General features: G+C 34.3%; 1 long non-coding RNA gene across 3 annotated transcripts in view; it reads right to left on the bottom strand.

Annotated features, from left to right (window-relative positions):
* The window catches only part of LOC143647934 (uncharacterized), a 75,264-nt gene extending 53,050 nt beyond the window's left edge, over positions 1-22,214 (bottom strand). For all 3 annotated transcript variants that reach the window (XR_013158263.1, XR_013158261.1, XR_013158262.1), the window contains exon 1: positions 22,020-22,214. This is a non-coding gene — a long non-coding RNA (uncharacterized LOC143647934). The remainder of the gene's footprint in view (positions 1-22,019) is intronic.
* Between the last annotated feature and the right edge of the window lie 248 nt (positions 22,215-22,462).

Below are 22,462 nucleotides of genomic sequence, written 5' to 3'. Positions count from 1 at the left end.
TATTATTGAACTTCCCTTGTATGTGATGGATTGCTTTTCTCTTGCTGCTTTCAAATTTTTTCTCTCTTTGTCTTTGATATTTGACATTCTGATTAGTAAGTATCTAAGAGTATGTTTATTTGGAACTATTCTTTTAGGTTATGCTGCACTTCTTGGATCTGTAATTTTATGTTTTTCATAAGAGATAGGAAATTTTCAGTGATTATTTTCTCATTAGTCTTTCTCCTTCCTTTCCCTTCTGTTCTAGTTTGCTAGCTATTGGAATGAAACACACCAGAGATGGATTGGCTTTCAATAAAAGGGGCTTTATTTTGTTAAAAATAGGTAGTTCTTCAGAGGAAAGGCAGCTAACTTTCAACTGAGGTTCGTCTTATGTGGGAAGGCACAAGGTGATCTCTGCTGGCCTTCTCTCCAGGTCTCTGGGTTCCAACAACCTTCCCGGGGTGATTCCTTTCTGCCCAAAGGCCTGAGCTGAGCTGCAAGTGCTGAGATGAGGTATGCTGAGCTGCTTTGGCTGTGCTTTGTTGAGCTCTCTCATTTAAGCACCAGTCAATTAAATCAAACATCATTCACTGCAGCAGGTACGCCTTCAAGCTCTATGTAGCCCCTTTTCTTGTTCTCCAGGCTTTTTTTTTCAGTATTTTGTGCTGTACAACTAAAAAATCCTCTACTTTTTTTTTTTTCCCCAGTCAGCACCACTTCTGTCTACTGGGGTGAAAACTCCTAGCTCCTTTAGTGTGTATTCCAGGTTTATCTGTGCTGGGGTTCTGTTTACAGCAGGGAGAATTTGTTAGTTCTTCAATTGAAGATTTGGTTAGCTAAGCCTTTGCTAATAGTAAAGTCTGTTTCCTTTCCCTTGGGGAAACAAGTCTTCTGTGTCATGTGGGAGGGGCACCAGCTTCTACAGCTGTGGGGACTTTCAGTTCTGTGTGGGATCTCATCCGTTTCACCTGCTCCAGACTGGTTCACACAGTGCAGTATGTCTGGTCACTGATATTCTCCCAGCAGTTGTTTTGTACCATTCTTGATCATTTACCAGCTGCTCTGTTGGGTGAACTAAATTCCACACCTCATTATGTGGCCATTTTGCCTCCTTGAGTTTACCACAGTCAATTTTTGAACATTTTTAGTTTACCAAATATATATAAATGAAAAGAAGCACCCCAAATCTACCATATCCCTATTCTTCCCTATTATTTATTTATTTGACTTATGTTGTTACTCATCTGTCCATATCCTGGATAAAAGGAGCATCAGACATGGTCCCCTGTAAAAGTTATATAGTTATATAAATGTCTTCAAGAATCCAGATTACTGGAATACAATTCAACAGTTTCAGGTATTTCCTTCTAGCTAGTCTAATCCACTAAAATCTGGCAAAAGACATTTATATAATGCACAAGAATAAACTCCAGAAAAATCTCTCCACCTTATTTGAAATCTCCTAGCCACTGAAGCTTTATTTTGTTTCATGTCTCTTCTTGACCAAAAGACTTTTTGGTCAAGAAGTCTTTCTCAATTCCACAATGCTGGATCCAGGCTCATCCCTAGGAGCCACACCTCACATTGCCAGGGAGATTGATACCCCTGGGATTCATGTTCCACATAGGGGGAGGGTAGTGAGTTTACTTGTCAAGTTGGCTGAGAGAGAGAGGCCATATTTGAGCAACAAAAGAAGTTCTCCGGGGATGACTCAGGCATAAGTATAAGAAGGTTTAGCTTCTCCTTTGCAGGATTGAGTTTCACAAGGGCGCATGCAAAGACTGAGAGCTCAGCCTATTAAATTGGTATTTCCCAGTGCTTATGAGAATACCAGGAGTTCCCCAGCTGGCAAACTTTAATGTTTCCACATTTTTCCTCAGTTCTCAAGGGGGCTTTACAAATACTTTTTTTTTTTTATTTTCTGCACAAATTACTTTGGGAGTTATTGGGACATCGCACTAACCCTTTTCAAATAAGATCTTACTCATCATTCAAGGTTTCTTTCATTATTTTGTTCAAATCAACTGGCCATACAAGATAAATTAGATAGTCTGCTACAGAAAATATAAATTTTCCACCAAATAAACATCTCTTCCTTTGATCTCACACAGAAGTTGAAGTTTAAAAACAATCAGCATCATCGTCTACCCTTTAGTCTTATTTACCTTAGTCCTAACCAGATTTGCTTCACTGATATCTCTAATTTAAATCTGACCTCTTTTACAGCTTTTTAAACAGTTTCTATATATGGTAATGCTGACTTTCTGAACTGCACATATCTAGTTCTGTGTCTCATGTGTCATACAAATACCCAAAGTTCAAGGGATAAATGCCAGGTTATATACAAAGGGCTCAGCATCTCAGAATTAGAAATAACCATTACAAGTCAGGAATGGATGTGCCTACTGTAAGAGTTTACAATCTAAGAAACTTTACAATAAGCCTTCCCCTGATAACCTAAACCTTTTTTTTTTCCTTTGTATGGACAAGCACTGGGAATCCAGCCTGGGTCCCTGGCACAGCAGGTCAGAACTCTGCTTGCTGAGCCACTGTGACCCAGCTATAACTGAAACTTTTGAATTCATCTCTCAGTGTTTACACATTAGAGTTCATCCATTTTAGTGAGGCATTATAACGTTTGTCTTCTCAGTTCTGGCTTACTTCACTCAACAAACTGTTCTCAAGGTCTATTTACCTAATTGCATGCCTCACATCATCATTCCTTCTTGCAACCACTCAATATTCTATTGTATGTATACACCACCATTCTACTCATCCCTCGATGTACCATTATGCCACCTGTATCCATTGCACACTGTGAATACTGTTGCCATGAACATCCATGTGTAAATGTCCATTCATGTTCCTGCTTTCAGTTCTTCCCAGTATATACTTGATCACAAGGTTGCAGTATCATGTAGTGATCCTATGCTTAGCCTCCTGTGTAACCATCACATTGCCGTCCAGATGGGCTACTCCAACCTACTTCCCTACCAACACTGAATAGGGAACAGCACATTCTTCTCTCCACATTTTCTCCAGTGCTAGACTCTTTCTGTTTATTTTTTTTAACTATTTATTGATTCCCAGTATAATCACATAGTTATGCATTCACCACCACAATCTCTATGAGGACATTTCCATTTCTTCCACAGAGAAAGAGGAGGAAAAAATTAAGAATAAAAAAATTAATAAAATAAAACAAAGAGGAGAAACAGCAACAACAACAAGTATCCCATACCCCTCCCTTATATCCCCCTCTTATTGCTTTGGTATATTGCCTTTGTTACGTTTACTGGAAACATATTATAATGGTACTGTTATCTATAGACTCTAGTTTGCACTTATTGTATTTTTTACACAAAACATCCTATTTTCAGTACCTTGCAATAGTGACAATGATGTACTCTCCCTCATGTAAAAGAACTCTTATATTTGTACATTTAATCACCATCATTGACCACACCAGGTTTCACTAATATATAGTACCAGTCTTTATCTTCTATCTTTCTTTCTTTCTGGTGTTATACATGCCCCTAGCCTTCCTCTTTCAAACATACTCACAGTCATCTTTGTTCACTGTTCTTACAATATTGTGCTACCATCAGATAGTATTGTGCTATCTATTCCTGGATTTATAAAATCTATTGAACATTCTGTATTCTTTCAACATCAAATACCCAAGAAGTTTTCCAATTTACTTTGCCCATATCTGTCAGAAGAATCACAACAATGACAGTGATAGCATCACCAAATATACTTCGTAAATATTAGAATTTGAAATTTGAAACTACTCCTTGATCTATAGACTGCAGATTGAATGTTGGGTTCACAGACAGCAAAGCAACATTAATCTTATTGCATATCTCTATCAGAGCTCTTGAGTGGCCAGATGCATTGTCAATGAGTAGTAATATTTTGAAAGATCTTTTTTTCTGAAAAGTATTTCTCAACAGTGAATTTAAAATAGCCAGTAAAACATGTCATCAATCTATATACTGCTATCTAGACTTTGCTTTTTGATTATAGAGTTAGGATTTGGGGGATGGCATAAGAGCACTGGCTTCAACTTCAAGTCATCAGCTGCGTTAACTCCTAACGATAGAGTTAGCCTGTCCTTTGAAGCTTTGAAGCCAGACATTGACTTTTCTCTAGCTATGAAAGCCCTAGATGGCATCATCCAATATATAATTGTTTCACCTACATTGAAAATTTGTTGTTTTGTGTAGCCATCTTCATCATTTATCTTAGATATATCTTCTGGCTAACTGCTGCAGCTTCTACATCAGCACTTGCTGCTTCACCTTGCACTTTAATGCTACAGTTATGGCTTGTTCCTTAAACCTAATGAAGCAACCTCTGCTAGCTTCAAACCTTCCCTCTGAAGCTTCCTCACCTCTCTAAGTCTTCACAGAATTGAAGATCATTAGGGCCTTTCTCTGGATTAGGCTTTGGTTTAAGGGAAGATTATGTCTGGTTTGATCTTTTATCCAGAACACTAAAACTTTCTCCATATCAGTAGTAAAGTATTTCACTTTCTTATCATTTGTGCATTCATTGGAATACACTTTCAATTTCCTTTTCATTCACAACTTGGCTAACTGTTTGGTACAACAGACCTAGTTTTGTCTAATCTTGGCTTACAACATGAATTCCTTACACAAAATATTTATTGTTTTCTGCTTTGTAGGAGTACAGTTCCACAGATCACCGTAACAGGCATATTAATATCTGCTATGATATAAATATATAATATATTATATAAGAATGATCATAAAGTGATAAATATTATAAGAATTATCAAATGTGACACAGAGACACAAAATGGACACCTGCTGTTGAAAAATGGTGCCAAAAAGACTTGTTAGATGTGGGGTTGACACAACCTTCAATTTGTAAAAATCATATCTGTGAAGCATAATAAAGCAAATGCAATAAAACAAGGTATGCCTCTATGCATTGAAGATTCATCCATGTTTTGTGTGTCTTGATAGAACATTCCTTTTTATCATTGAATAGTGTTCTATAGATGAATGTACTGTTTATTTATCAATTCACCTATTGAAAGACATTTGGATGGCTTCCAGTTTTGTGCAATTGTAAATAAAGTTGCTCTAACCATTTATTTGTCATTTTGTTTTTTGTGGGAAGAGTTATCAAATCAATTGGGTAAATATCTATGATTGTGTTTATAGGCTCACATGCTAAAACTATGTTTAATTTTGTAAGAAACTGACACATTGTCTTCCAAAATGGTGAAGAATTATGCATCCCACCAGCAGTGAATAAGGGTAGCAGTTGTTCTGCATCCTCACCTGCAACTGTAGGTGAGAATTTAGTATTTTAGCATTTTAATAAGCATACAGTGGCAGCTCATCATTGTTTCAACTTGCACTTTCCTAATGACAGGTGTTGGATGCCCATTCACATGCTAACTTGCCATGTGTATATCTTCTTTTGTGAGGTGTCTGTTTAGATCTTTTACGTATTTTAGCCAGTTTGTTTTTTTTTTATTGCTGAGATTTAAGAGTTCTTTATGTATTTTGGAAGAAGTCCTATATTAGAGATTACAAATATTTTTTCCTAATCTTTTGTTTCTTTTTTTTTCTCTCAACTGTGTTTTTGCAGAGCAGAGGATTTTAATTTGAACAAAGTACAACTTATTTTTTCTTTCATGTATCATGCTGTTGGTATTTCATGAGCATGGCCAGGGTCACCATAGTTTTCCTTGTGTTTTCTTCTAATAGTTTTAGTCTCATATTTCACATTTTTCCCAATGATGAGTTAAATTTTATGAAAGGATTGAAGTCTGTCTGCTTTTTTATCTTTTTAAAAACTTTGCTTATTTTTCCAGCAATTTATTAAAATAATATATATTTTCCACTGCATTGTTTTTATTTTTTGTCAAAAATTATTTGACAACATTTATGTTTGTCATTTCTGACTTCACTACCTTCTGTCGTTCATTTATGTGCCTAATCTTTCACCTGATTGTGCTGTGTGTGTTTCTATATTGTGGTTCCCTAAAATCTGATAGCATAAGTTCCACAACTTTGGTATTGCATTGGCTATTATAGATACTTTGCCTTTCCATATAATTTTTTAAAAAATAGTTTATTGCTATCTACAGAAAACAAGCTTGGATTCTGGTTGCAATAAATCCATATATTAAGTTTGGAAGAATTGATATCTGAACAATATTGATTGTTCCAGCCCAGGAATATAGAATATCTTTCCATTCATTCAAAACTTCTCTAATTTTCACCAGAGTTTTGTAGCTTTCCATGTATAAAACCTGTGGGCATCTTATACCTAAGGATTTAATATTTTCAGTGCTTTTGCAAATGGGATTGTGTTTCCCTAAATATCAAATTCCAATTGTTCATTGCTGATATGTAGTAAATTTTGTTCTACTTGTTTAATAATTCCAGTTTGGTTTGTTTCTTTATAGATTATTTGGGCTTTTTTACATAGAAAATCAAATCATCTACAAACAAAGAAGTTTTATTTCTTCCTTTCTGAAATATATATATATATATATATTTGTTTTTCTAATATGATGACCCTCCTTTTTCAATTTCAACATTGACATTTTGTGTTTTATCTCTTTCTTGGTTTGTTTGGATAGAGGTCTATCAATTTAATTGATTTTCTTACAACAACCAGATTTTGGTTTCTTTAATTTTCTTTATTGTTTACTTTTTATCTAATTCAATGATTTCTGCTCTAGTTTTTATTTTTCTTCTTCTAAATTTGCTTTAGACCAAAATTATTCTTCTCTCCCTTGTCTCTTAATGTGGAAACAAAACTTAGGTTATTGAATTTAAATTTGCATTCCCTTCTAATATATGCATTTAATGCCATACATTTTCCTCTAAAAACTGCCTCGTTTCTCCTCACAAATTTGGTAAATTGTATTTTTATTTAGTTTAGTTGCTTTTTGAAAATTTTCTCTCTTATAGCTATTTTTTTTGGTCTGTTATTTTAAAGCAATGTGTTTTATTTTTCTAAATATTTGAAAAATGTCCACATGTCTTATACTGACTGATATCTAATTAAATTCCATTGTGTTTTGTGACCATATTTTACATGATTTATATGTTTTAAGTTCGTTGAGGTATGTTTAATGACCTGGGTCATCTCAGTGAAAGTTCCATGTGAACTTGAGGAAAATATGTATATTGCTATTGTTTGAGGGAATTTTATAAATCACAATTATATTGAGCTGATAATATAATTGATATATAATTTCAGATTCATTACATCCTCATTTTTTTGTGTGGGCTTGATCAATCATTTATAGGAAGATGAGTGTTGAAATTTTTACTTATACCAATAGGTTTTTAATTTTTTTCTTGCAATTTTGTCAGTTTTTGCCTGATGTATTTGACATTCGGGTTTTAGGTGCATGCATGCTTAGGATTGTTATGCATTATTGAAGAATGTACGTCTTTATCAATATGTAAAGCTCTTCTTTAACCTATTAATCTTCCTTTTTCTGTAGTCTGTTCCATTCAAGGTAATATAGCTGCTCCAACTTTCTTTTGATTAAATTTAGCATGGTGTAACTTTTCTCATTCACTTATGTTAACCTATCTGATTCTTTACGTTTAATGTAGTTTTCTTGGAAACAATGTATTATTGTTTGTATTTATTATTCCATTCTTACAATGTCTTTTAGTTGACTTGTTCAGACCATTCACATTTAAGTAATTATTGATAGAGTGTGATTAATGTTAACCACATGTGTAACTGTTTCCTTTTCATTACATTTGGTTGTTTTGTTTTCCTTTATGCCCTCCCTGCATTGCCATCTTGGGAGCCGGAACTCAAAAATTGCCCCCCAGATGCTCAGTGCTGGTTCACTGAATGATCAACAAAGCTGAAGCTATCTGGCATTCATTGGGAAGCAGTTGCTATTTCCTTTGCCCTGGGAAGACTGTACACCAGTTTTGACACTGGAGAAATCACCCAGTGGGATGAACTACATGCAGTCCTCTGCACCCTAGGACAATCACAGTGAAGCATCCACACTTATTTGTTTACTGATTCACGGGCTGTTGCCAATGGCTTATCAGTCTTGTCAAGGAGAAGAAGTGTGATTGGAGAATCAAATGTTCCCTAGGATAGAAAAGGGATCTTTGGAAAAAGCGATCATATGTAAAAGCATCATCTAGGCTACTCATGTTGATGCTCAAGGCAAGGACCTGAATCATGAAGAATATCATTGGAATAACATAGACCATAAAGGATGCACCAAGCTGCTTTTCATTCTAAATGATGCTAGAGATCCTCGTGCAAGAAAAGCACACAATGAACCCTGTCCAGAGGTAGGGGACAATGAATTACCCTTGGTGAATTCCATGATATAGCTGAATTTCCCCTGGCAGCTTCCACCCCTGGTAAATCCATGACTGAATTGAACATGGAAATTCCAACACCAACGAATTATGGGCCCCTTAAATTGAGTAATTCTCTCATTTAAAATGGCCCAATATACCATTTACCAACACAAGGTATATCAACTACAAGCCAGAATCAAAAAAGGACATTTAGGGCAGATTCCCAGATGAGCAGTACTGGATAATTCATGATAAGTGGATGATATCATCTCTCTCCCACCACCTTTAAGTATGTCCTATGACTTGGTCATGATAGATACCATTTGCAACTATGGCCTTGACTTGCAAGTTCTTTGGTGAACATGATAAATACATGGATACTTTGGCAAACTGGCTCCATCACATCTTTGGGTTCCAGAGGTCATCTTCTCTTTCCAAGTAGCCCACTTTTCACTCAATCATAGGCCAGATGCTCAGAAATAGTTGGAGCTTCCATATCATCCACCACCCATGGGCAGCCAGCATTGTGGAGAACTAATGACTGCCTGAAAAAGGAGCTTCAGCCTCTACACCTTGACATCTCTCTTACTGTATGGACTAACTGCCTTATTGGGGTCCTCTGGAAGCTGAACTCAGCAGTTTCCCAGAAGAAAAACATGGCCTTATTCTACTTTCCAGCACAGAAATGGGACATGGGTGGGGAAAGAAGCCAAACTTTGTTGCACATCTATTCTTACAAATGAGGATTGGACCGCAATAGGGACTAAGGGTACACCACTTAGGACTCTTTTTCACACACTTTGAAGGAATAATCCCACTTCCCCTCCACCATTACACCCTGTACACAATTCCCAGGATGGTGGGAGTTTAGGGCAGCCAGATATAGGGTAGACTTTGGTGGAAATCAAGGACATACCTAGGGACTATTTCCCAGCCCATCCCCAACTCTGTCTCTTTTCCTGTTGTGTGCAGATCTTTAGCATATTTTCATTCTACAGTCTGGGGAGATGTAGGGTCTCATGAAAAGGACTGAACATACCTTAAACCCCTTAAACTGGAAATTAGTCATCTCAGCTGTTATCCAAGGGGTACCTCTCAGGGGCAGGGTCCCCTCCCCTTGGGTTGTATAAAGAACCCACCCTTGGGCCACCCAGATTTGTCTCTCTCCTCTCTGAAGCAAATTAGGGCTTGTGGAGCTGCCATTTACCCATTCTAGCTGGAGTAATTAGCCTCTCCAGGAGACCTAGCATGATGGAATCTCTTTCCCTTCTCTTGTGGACCATTTAGACAATGTAAGTAACAAAGCAGTCATTTTCTGAAAGGTCCTGTTGTGCCTGAGCTGTGGTCTCATGACGCACCACATAGCAACTTTTACCACATGATTCTCTCTTCATGTTTTTTTCTTTTCATTATTTTTTCTCTTTTCCTTCCATTTGGGATTTTTCTACTGTCCTATCTTTGAGCTCACTGACATGCCTACCAAAAGAATTCTTCATTTCTATTAGAGTGTTTCAAAAATTATTTTAGCATTCCCCTTCAATTCTTTCATAAAATGTCCATATTTCCACTTCCATTACCAGGGTTTTTATATATTATCTAATTTTTCATTATGTATTTTAACATATGTGGTACTGTTATTTTGAATTTCCTGTCTGAAAATCCTAACATTTGTATTATAACCTATCTGGTTCTGATGATGACTTTATTTCTCCAGACTCTTCTTACTTTTCTTGTCTTTCTGAATGACATAATGCTTTATTGGGTATAAGAAACTGAGTTAAATAGATATTTAGTTTGAGGATTTACGTTAATATTGCTAAGAGGGGGTTGATTGATATTTGCTGTAGCTAAGGTACCAGAATCTTCAATTTCCTCGATTATACTTATTTTTCTCTTGCACCTTGTCTTTGCATTTCATTATGTACCTCTTCCCAGGAAAAAAACAAAACAAAAACAAAAACAAAACTATCTTTAGCCCTGTGTATATGATGGTAAATTGAAGGGAACATGGAGGATTATATGAACTTCTGATTAAATCATTGTCTTTTGGTGGATCTGTGTCTGAGAGCTCTGCCCTTCAAAATTGTTTTCCCATAGCTTCTCCTATACCCCCTCCTTTGTTCTCTGATTGCTCACATTCCAAATCTACTTCTTTAAACCCTTTACCTCTGTTGACTCTGTCTCCCAACTAAGTAAGACAAAAGGCTTGGACTTATGTTGGGAACAATTCCTTCCTCCAACTAGCAGAGCATTTCACAACTCTTCAATAAAATTCTTTGTATTAGAAAGTAGTACATCATTATGGAGAAGGTATCTTTCACAATGGTTAGACTCTTATCTTACCCTGCCAAAACTAAGAGAAGATCTTTCTCAGATCGTCAATGTGAGACTCTTGTGGAGTCCCTGAAGAGTAAACCCCAAAAGAAAATGCATCCCTGAAACTTAATACTGATTCCTCTGGGAGTTTCTCATTCTCATGCTAGTCTATACTCTGATTCCACCTAATCATCTTTACATTATTTAAACTTTTTGTTATCTTATGCCTACATCAGCTTCTGCTCTACTTAAGCAGATCTTGGTTTTTATATTTCTCAGGATGAGCCTCTATTTCTGGTTTTGGGATGACAATTGTGAAGGGCTGAGCTGCTAGATGTTGAAAGTACCTAGTCAAGACAACTAAGCCAAAGTAAAGTAGCAGTAAGGACTTTACTCACTTATTGTAATTACGAAAACAGTCTAAATTCAGGAAAGATGCCAGTATTCCTTTATTGCTCTTTCCACATGGAATAGCACCGCGGGTCAAAGGTCAGCTGGATTAGCACAGGTGTGGGGAATCTCACTGCTAAGGGCAGTCAAACAAAAGGCTCCTGAAGTTTTACTGGACCTAAAGTATAAAGGGAGGGAGAAGGCAACTAGTAGGGGAAAAGTGCTGAGCAAGAGGGGGAAAAAGTGTCCTCAAGATCTTCCACTTTCCTTGCCAATAAGAAGTTCTCAGAGGCAACCAAGGAAAGCGTCAGTTTTTATCCTGCCACAGGAAGACCTTTTGGTGGAATCATTTGGGCTAGAAATACACACACACACACACACACACACAAACACACACACACATAAACTCACACACAAAAGCGTGACCCATGGAGGCTGAGAGCTTGACTGAAACTCCTTTCAGAGAATGCATTATACTTGCAAAAAGTCTAATGTGGAGGAGGGCAGTTTTCTCCCATCATACCTGTCTGTCTGGAAAAGCCTTTTTAATTGCCTACGGTCAAGCCTGAAATATCACACAATGGCTTTTGGCCATGAGCAGGACTTCTCAGACATTTTCTTACTGATTTCGGTTCGCTTAAGGGTCCAAGAAAAGTTGTTACTTATCACTTTGTTGAGTTTTTACATATTATAAAAAGGTGAATGGCAACTTCCAATTTCTTTAAATGTTGAAGTTGTAAGCTGAAGTTTTGAATACCTTTTTTTATTGAAATTTCTTCTCATTTCAAATATATTTGGCCACAGTAAAATATTTAAATTTAGAGGGCATAAACAAGGAGTGAATTAATCTGAACATTTAGGATGATTCTGTTTCATAATCATTTCCATAAGAATTAAAATGTTTTTCATACCCAGGAAATATATGTTAAGGGTGAAACGTCCATGGAATAAGTGTGTGAGTTATTTGAACTACCTTCATGGAAAGTTCATATCCCTACCGAATAGTTGCATTGTGGGGGACATCAGACTTTAGTTAAAGCCCCTCTTATATGCAAAATTACTTCATGCTCCAGACCCTTTTGAGTATCAAATGACCTGGCAGTTTACTTGTGAAAACAATTAGTGGGGAGCTTATGTCCATGTGTGGGAATGGTTTCTACTTGGCACTTAGGAATTTCTTAGATGGAACATGGTAGGAATACAGACTGACTCATTAACTCTACTCATTTAATCTCAGATATTTCTCTTCACATCTCTTTCCCTATATGGAGAACACAAGGGCTGATTAGGAAGATATTTCCAAAATCCAATCAAGTGATGTTATCTTTGCTTCTTGTGCCATTTTAATAGTTTACAAAGCACTTAAAAATGAATTATCACTTCACTATATTTAGTTGTTCCTAATAAATGTGTACTTATTATACATTGTATTTAGTTAGAGATATTAATGGCAAAAAGCAAATTTAAGCAGTTATTTATTAAGCCTTATTTGGGAGCAAATACAGGTGTGAAGATATGCTGTCTATATTCCATTTGAAAATTAAAATAAATTTATTAATCATAATAAAATACAGTCCAGTTAACCAGATGAAATTCTGTAATAATGTTTCCTATGTGAGAGACTACAAATTATATAACAGAATAAAATTTAAGCAGTAAATTAATGACTAATAAAATATATCTCAGAAAATGTTTTTTTAATTGCTAGAATATCATAAATAGAAATAAAGCTGGATAAATTATCCAGATTTTCCCGATATGATCACCTTTCCACTTGCTTCTACCTGTTCTGGTATAAATATTTAGAAATCTTGCTTTTAATGAGCAAAGTTTGTTTATTAATAAGGATATATGATTTTCCCAGGACTGGGAGCACTGGAAATTATAACTAAGTTATTAATAATTATTTGCTTATAAATATAATTACAGAAAATGACCCAGAAAAATATGCATTCTATCCTCTAGTTCAGGGATTTTCTGACACTTTATTGAGCAAGTTGTGTTGTAACTGGGCCCATTTCAAAGTAGCCATTCGAAATCTCTTCTGTATTTCTCTATCACATTTTTGTAAAATTATCATGGTTGCAGGAATACTTGAAAAGTGTATATTTTAGTTTCCTAAGATGTTCCATGAAATGGATTGGTTTAAATAAAGGGAATGTATTAGCTTCCAGCTTTGAGGCAGTGAAAATGTCCAAAACAAGGCATCACCAAGGTGATAGTTTTATTCCAAAGACTGGCTGCCAAATTTCTTAGCTCCTCTGCCCATGGCAAGGTACATGGTGTTGGTATCTCTTTTGTTTTCCATGTTTTATTAATTTTAGCTTCTTTCTTCCATGGCTTTTGCTCTGAGATTCATTTTCTTATAAAGCACACCAGTGATAGGATTAAGACCCATCCTTAACTGAAATAGCCTCCTCAAAAGGTCCTTTCTGCAATGGGTTTAAACTTATGGGAATGGATTAAATTTAAGAACATCTTTTCTTCCATGGTACACAGTTTCAAACCATCATAGCATACTACTATGTAATTTTGCAACCGTATCAGTTTTATAATTCATAAACATTTTATTAGGAGGTACAAATACCAAATCTAATTCATCAAGTCCATATTGGTGGTGATGTTCAAAGAGAAAAAAAAAAGTCTCTGCTCTGGTATTCTAATTAAAGTATCAATTGTTAAGTATTTAATAGAAATAGAGAATATAAGAAGAAAATATTTTAAATATGAGCATTGAAAGAAGAGATAAGTGAGACCAGTATCCCAGAGAAAACCAAGATTTAATAACCAAGTGGAAGAAAGGGTACCTAAAAGGGTGGAGAACAAATTTGGCCAAAAATTAAACAAATTCATTATTTCTGCATTTGGCTATGATGGACCAATTTGAAGCAGACCAAAGCTTGACAATTACAGCATAAAAATATCCAAATAAATTGTTTTAAAATCCCATTTTAGGTACACTAAGGAATTGATAAAGAAACAAGAATGAATAAACTACCATCCCAGAAAGAATATTTAAGAGGGAAAATGAAACTTTGAATTGTATTTCTTTATGGATAGTTGATTCTGTTTGTAGGCTAGAGGCTGAACATAGGGTTTTCCCCAGACAGTAGGTCATTATTGAATGACAGAGAAACCAGCACAAATAATTTCTGGTGTGAGCAAACAATGAAAAATACAAATTAATTTTCGAATGCATAGAATATTTTTTAAAAGGCATGTAGAAGACAGAGGTACATATTCACTAAAAAAGAGCATAAAGACATTATAAGAAGATCCACCTGTGAATCTGATATTGAAGTTCAGAAAAGTTTTTTTTTAAATAAATAGAATTAATACATTTGAGAAAATACATTGCACAAAGGAGGAAAAGAAGAATCAAATGGACATTCTAGAAATAAAAGGTAAGCATGGGAAATTAGATTAACTGCAGAATTGATGAAAGTAAAGACAGAAATAGTAAATATTAAGGAATATCAACAGAACATATCAACAGTAAGACACACATAGAAAAAATAAAAACAACAAAAGTTTTTAAAACACATGTAGAATATCTGAGACCTTACAAAGTTCTAATATATGCATACATGATTTCAAAAAGAGCTACAAAACATTGGGAATGTATGGTTACTGAAAAATAATGAATACTATTTTTTAAAAGACTGATAAATGGTATGAATCCATAGAATCAAGATACTTAAATCAGGCAAGAGAAATTAAAAGAAAATTACCCCTAATCATATGATATAAATATCCTGAAAAGAAAAGTCAATGAGAAATTTAAAATCCTACCAGAAGATGAAGACACATTATATTTAAAGAATAAATAAGAAGATTGGCAGCTGACTTTCTCAGGAAAACTGGTGAAATAAAAAAAGACAGCAAAATGTTTAGTACTTAATGTCCTGGGGGTCCTGGAATTACAAATCTAAATTTATATAAAGAAAATATTCCTTAGAAATGAAGTTAAAGTTTCAACTTCAACATGTAAAGAGCTTGTAAATTTTATAGGAGGTTTTACTCTTATTTTTACAACAAGAAATGAGCTCAACAAATTAAAATTAGTTAATTTTCTTGAATGCATCCAAGAACTGAACTAGCAGGGAAAACCACAGTGTCAAAATCTACAGAAACAGGTATGTACATAATGTCACAGGAAAAATCTGTTTACCTGGAGCAGAAACCATTCAAACCTTAGACTGGTTGAATTATGTGAATGATAATTTTGCCAAACTATTAGATCCGCAATGTGGACTATGATGGAGGGAGAAACTCCCAGGGCCTAAATAATAGTGAGGTCATCACACATTCATGTATTTTACCTCCAAGAACTACTCTGGATATAAAAGATTATTTCAAAATTTGAAAATTAATGAATAGAAGTTACTATTCAACAGTCCAAAGAAGAAAAATCATAAAATTATACATATTGATGCTAAAGTATATAAAATTATATGATGAAATCCAACACCACTTCATGATTAAAATTCTCAGGAAACTAGGAATAGATGTTATGCCAATTTGAGGCTATGTATCCCAGAAAGGCCATGTTTTTTTCCTGATCCAATGTTGTGGGGCATCCATGTTTCTTTTAATCCTGATTCAATATTGTGAGGTAGAAACTTTGATTGGATTGTTTCCATGGAGATGTGCCACACCCAGTTGTGGATATGACATTTTGATTGGTTTACTTCAATGGAGATGTGGCATACCTAACTGTGGGTGCCATCTTTTGAGTAGATGGAGATGTGACTCTGTCCATTCATTGTGGGTCTTCATTAGCTTTCTGGAGTTCTTTAAAAGAAGAAACATTTTGGAGAAAGCTCACAGCTGTCAGAGATATAGATATTTAGAGATGCTTGGAGAGCTGACAGAGACAGTGGATGCCTAGACATGGATGTTTGGAAATGCAGATGCTAGCACACATGGACATGTGTCTTCCCATAGGGTGATGAGAAAACCAGAATTCAGAGTTGTGTCCTGAAGGAGCTAAGTGAAGGCCCACAGATGCTTAGAGAGGAAACCACTGGCATCAGACACTGGAAACAATGGACCCAGGAATAAGGATAAGCAGATGCCAGCCACATGACTGCCCGTGTGAGAGACACTGGCCTTTCTTGAGGCTCTCTTTCTCTGGATCCCTTAGTTTGTACTTTTTATGGCCTTAGAATGTTCAATTTGTAACTTAATAAATTTCCTTTTTAAAAGTTCTTCCACCTAGAAAAACTCTAGGTAACCTTGGGATTAATGGCATGTATTTAAATACAATGACAAAAACCTGGTCCATAAAAAAATAAGTTGGATTTGATGAAATTAACAACTACTGCTCTCAGAAAGATGCAATTAAGAAAATGAAATTCATGCCACTGTCTGGGAGAAAATATTTTCAAATCATTCATTTGATAAAGGATTTGTTTCCAAAATATACAAAGAACTCATAGAACTCAATAATAAGAAAACAAACAAAGAGATTAGAAAACGGGCAAAAAATATGAACAACCTCAGCTAATAACATATGCAGCTGAGAATTAGCAAAGGAAAAATATTCCCAACCAAATTGGTCTTTGAGAAATTACAAATGAAGACAAAAATGAGATACCACTATCATCCTTTTAGAATGGATTGGAATATAACCTGAATAAATCAAATTTTGGTGTGTATGTGGGAAAGCAGGAACTCTCAAGCACTACAGTAGGAAAGGAAAATAGTTCACAGGCACTTAGGATGAGATGTTGACCATTTCTCACAAAGCTAAATGTCATTTTAGCATGCAATCAAACAACCCTGCTCCTAGATATTGATCTAACTGATTTGAAAACTAATGTCCATTAAAAAAAAAACCTGAATGTATATTAATAGCATATTTTATTCACAATTACTCAAAACTAGAACTAACAATATTTTTTCTTAAATAAATGAATGGATAAATAAACTATGGAAGATAGTTTATTAGCAATAAAGAGACAGGAACAGGAAATGAACTATCAAGCCACAAAGAAACATGGCTAAAACTTAAAAACATATTGTTTAATGAAAAAAAAGTCTAAAAATTCTGAAAAAGATATATACTGCATGATTCCTATATGTTCTTCTTAAAAAGGAAAAAAAGTAAAGATTGTAAAATTTCAATGGTTTCCAAGTGTTTTGGGATTAGGAGTGCATTGATTAGGTGAGAGTGGGTAACTTTAGGCTGATGATACCTAGTCTGTATGACACTTCATTGTGGAAACATGAAATTATTCATTTCTCAATTTCCATTGAAAGTCATAGTACAAAGAGTAAAAGTATACAAATTAAAATAAACTAAAAGTATACAAATTAAAATAAAATCATTTATGTTGGAGTAATCCCAGAATATGAAAAAAACAATCTGACTGTGTTGAAAATATATTAAATATCTTTGCAAAAAGGAGTGTAGAAAATATATTGACACAAGTAACTCTGCAAATGCATAGAGTCTCTAAAATTAAAGAAAAAAGAAACTGCAAGTTAGCACTGTCCTCTAGTTGATAAAGTTTTATACCCATAGAGATGAAGCTAAACAATTCTGGTACAACTCTATAAGTATACCAGAACTGATCAATTAAGTAATGAAATGGATATGATGGGAGCAAAGTTTCTCACTGTTGGAGTGGGACTTCATAGAGAAGAAAGGGGAGTAGGCTAGAATGATCATGTGGTAATAAATTAATATTGGAGACATCACTATGACCTTATATTTAGTTAAATATAAATACAAATGAATATGTATAGAAATATTCACTGTGTATTATACGTGGTTTTGTATAAACACATATATTTATTTTTCTGTTGGAGGGCTTAGAAGCAACACTAGCGATGAGCAAATGTGACCCTCAAATATTTATGGTATATTTTTCCAATAAAAGAAACCATGGCTCCTCAGAAAAATGGCTGGTTCTACACTAGGGCAGTAGTTATATAATATGATCCTGAAACTTCTTGTAGTACCAGAAATTAAACAAGCTCTCAAAAAACCCATAAAATTGTGAAGGGATATGAAAGGAACATAGAAGTCAACTGAAAGAAGTACAAATGATCAAACCTCGAACTATTTGAGAAACAAAAAAATTAATTGGCATTGGATCATAATCCAAAATATGAAAGAATCCATGTATTCTGTTTTACTTTCTTGACTTCTAAAACAAATGCCATGCAATTGGTTAGGTTAAACAAGAATAATTTATTGGTTCATGGTTTTGAGGCTAGCGGAAGTCCAAAATGTAGGTGCTTTCTCCCAGAAGATTATGATGCTCTGAGGCTGCCAGCAATCCTGGGACCTTGGCTTTTTTTTTTTTGTCACATGGCAGCCTCTTCTCGTTTCTCTGGGTTGCACTGGTTTCCAACCCCTTCCCATGGCTTTCTCTCCATGTGTCTGAATTTCATTCTGTTTATAAAGGGCTCCAGTAATAGGATTACAATCCATCCTGGTTCACTTGGGCCACACCTTAACTGAAGTAACCCTCTCAAAAGGTCCTATTTAAAATGAGTTCACGCCCACAGGAATGGGTTAATTTTGAGAACATATTTTCTAGGGCACATCATTAAAAACCACAAGTTCATATTGATACTAGTAATATCAATATGAGAAGACATGACAGATCAATGTAGCTTGATATACTGGATGAGATCTTGGAGCAGGAAAAGAACATTAGGTTGACTCTAAAGATCTCTGAAAATAATATGGGGCTTAGAAAATAATGATTGTTATTGTCCACTATAGAGGTAGAAGAATTCCCACTCAAAATTTGCTTCAGATGCTGAGACTAATGATACCATAAACACACCGAAAAGGTATGAAAATGTTTGTCACTTACATAATTGAGGTTTCAGGGGCTTTCTTATTAACTTGCCAAGATGTAGGACACAAGGAGAAAAGAAATAGGTGAGGCTTAAATATTGCCCGCAGTCAAACATGAAAAAATGGTATCAGTCTCCTCATTACAGTAATGTCTCAGTATTAGTTCATTAATTGTATCAAATGCACCATACTACTTTAGGATGTTAATATTAGCGGTAACTAGCTATGGCTGATATGGGGATTCTTTACTAGTCTGCTAATTATCCTATAAATCTAAAACCGCTCTAAAAATAAGATTTATTTTAAAAAAATGAAGGTGAACTGAAGCATACACAGAAAAAAAAGGAGAGATAATTTGTCATACAAGAACCTGCACTTAAAAAATAACAAAAAACACTAACATGATCTAGGCAGAAAGAAAGTATTCTCAGATATAAATATGAAAATCCAGGAAGAAATGAGAAATAGTTATCTGGTACAATATGTGAATATTGACTATAGCAAAGTACTTGTAATGTTTTATGAAATTTACAATGTGAGAGGCATTAGAATGGCTGACAAAATGAGGGAGGTGGTAAATTAAGGTGTTTAAAATTGTAAAATAAGTAAGGAGATGATAAAAATAAAAAGCTGTACTTCATTTCCTAAATCAATGATGTATCCTCTTCTCTGTATGGCAATCATTAAAATATTAGTAAAATAATTATATAAAAATGTTAATAATTTAAATATGTAATAATAAAATTGATTAATCTAAAAAGGGAATAAGAACAACATAGAACAAAAATGAAAAGGGGGGCGGGCCGTGGTGGCTCAGCGGGCAAGAGTGCTTGCCTGCTATGCCGGAGGACCCCGGTTCGATTCCCGGCCCCAGCCCATGTAAAAAACAAACAAACAAACAAAATATAATAAAAATAAGAAAAATGTTTAAAGATGTTTCCCTTTCTTCCTCCCTTCCTTCCTTCCATCCTTCCTTCCTTCCTTCCCTTCCTCCCTCTCTCTAAAAAAAAAAAAAAAAAAAAAAAAAAAAAATGAAAAGGGCCAAATAGAAAATTGTAAGTTGGTCAATAAGAACCAAATTATATCAGTATATAAATCAGAAGTAAATGAACTTAAAATTAAATGTGTCAACTGACCATTAATCATTGTTCATGGGCTGATTTAGTTTCTAAATTTAAGTTAAGAGTATGGCACAGTCATTATCTTTCAGTTATTAGACACAAGGGGTATACTTTTAGATGAAAATTCTGGTTCAAAATAGTGTAAGAATTGATGGTACAAAGTTTCTAATTATAAAAACAAACATATATATTGGGATACCTATGTTTATCAATTTACAAATTATTTATATAGTATATTTGTTCTAATCCTCAAAAGTTACGTGCTGCATATGGCACTTAATATAAGGGACAGTTTATAATAAAGGCATAAAGATTATTAAAAATAAATTCTGAAATTCTTAGATAAGAATATTGCATAATCAGCAGAAATAATTCAATTTGTACTATAAGAAAAATTACAAGAGTCCTTTGTCTTTTTATCAGAAAGTACAACCTGGTTTGCCATATAAGTACTATTTGTACAATGATCATGATTTTTAAGATAGTTCAAACAGAAACCTCTAAATTATACTCCCACCCCAGAATATAAATTTGCTTTGTGCCCTGACATTTTGTTTTGTTTTGTTTTGTTTTGCCTGTTGTGTTCATTTGAAGTTGTATATATCCCAGAAAAACACCTTTAATCCATTCCTGTGGGTGAGAAACCGTTGTAAATAGAACATTTTGCTGAGGTCATTTCAGTTAAGGCATGTTCCCCTTCAGTCAGGACGGGCTTTAATCCTATCACTGGAGTCCTTCATAAGTGAAATGAAATTCAGACTCAGAAAGAGAAAGTCACAGAGGAAGCAGGTAGAATGTGAATGACAGAACCTGAAAGATAATGGAGAGGCCAGAGAAGCCAATATGTGCATCGCCATGTGACAGAGAAGCCAAGGTCCAAGAATTGCTGGCAGCCTGGAAAGAAAGCAACACCTGATGATACCTTGATTTGGAATTTTTTCCAGCCTTAAACCTTGAGCATAAATTCCCATTGTTCAACTTAACCCATCTCATGATATTTGTTGAGCAGCCTAGGAAACTAAAACATCTGTTTTACCAAAGGCTCCTCCTTCTATATTCACTTTGAAATACTAACTACGATTTACAAAATCTCTTAAGTGTTTTTGGAATGTTTAGCAAGCACCATGAAATTAAAACTTTTCAAAATAGTATTCTGTATATAAAGCTAAACATATTTTTCCAACGCATATACCAAAATATTGGTACCTACCTTGGATATTTTAATCACCACAATGATGGAGGATTGCCATACTTACGTAAATATAAAGAAAAAAAGATACACTGAAATTAACTGAATGCAAATTCTGTAGTGAGCATTAAAACACACACACACACACAGATGCATACTAAATTATGCATTTTCTTCATTACCCTAAAATAAATCATAGAAAGATCTAAGAGAATGTGTATGAGGCAATTTTCTATATTCTAATCCAATTTTAACCTTTCCTTATGTTTTCCTATTACTGCAAATCCTTTTCTCTTTTTCCCAACTTTCTTGTCTTATGCTGATCTGTGCTGAATTTTTACTCTTTTGTTCTAAAAAGATATTACTTTTATGGAAGTTAAAAATGTATATACTTAAGAATATCAAATATATACACAGAGAATATTATATCTGTTTAATTAAAATACATTATTTTATATAACATATTTTATTGTAAATATACATATTATATGTATATAATATAGTGTGTGAATGCATACTACATACTATGAGTAAAATGACTAATCCAATGTACTAAGACCAAAAATATGATTTAATATAATTCCTGATAAAAATTCACATTAGCATTATTTCTTTCAGTTCACAACTTATATTTTGTGTCATTACTTTAACAGACCACTGAATTTTCTTAGGAAAGGGAAAACGAGAAGAAAGCTTTCCATAGATGTTTCCTTTCTTGCTGTCTTTGTTCTGAATAACAATGATGAAGTCAGAAAGAGAATTGTGCTGCCTAGACTTCAGAATTCAGAATTTTGAGTTTATTTTAGCAGCAATAATAATATGACATACATATCAAAATATATTGTTGATACTGCGCTTACCTTGTAATGAGAGAAGTAAATATTGTCTTCTAAAGAACAAAGTATTCAAACTAACAACAAAATGGGGTAATATCAGAAAGCAGTTTCAGATGGGATAAATTCCTAATATGCATTAAATTATTAGCTCTTCCCAAAATACTTGCATTATGAAGAACTCTTGCTCTTAAATATTTTCAGTATTATCAAGAAGCTAGTTACAAGGTATGCATAACAATTCAATTATGAAGAAATCAAAATATTGTATTATTACATCACTGATATTCAAAGTAACACAGCAGGATTATGATAAATGTTCAAATATAATCAAGCTAGGAGATCCAGTTTTTATCTGAATAATATTCATATTATTACGATATTCTGTAATTTATACCAATTTGGTTCTATTTTATTTAATTTAGAAAGCCTTCTTGGCAATCAATTTTTATAATGGAAGAAAGTCCTTA

Source organism: Tamandua tetradactyla, chromosome 10 (genome assembly GCF_023851605.1).
Source record: "Tamandua tetradactyla isolate mTamTet1 chromosome 10, mTamTet1.pri, whole genome shotgun sequence".
NCBI classification, from domain to species: Eukaryota; Metazoa; Chordata; class Mammalia; order Pilosa; family Myrmecophagidae; genus Tamandua; species Tamandua tetradactyla.
The sequence above is the reverse complement of the archived record's forward strand: the minus strand, read 5'-3'. Positions and strand labels throughout refer to the sequence as shown.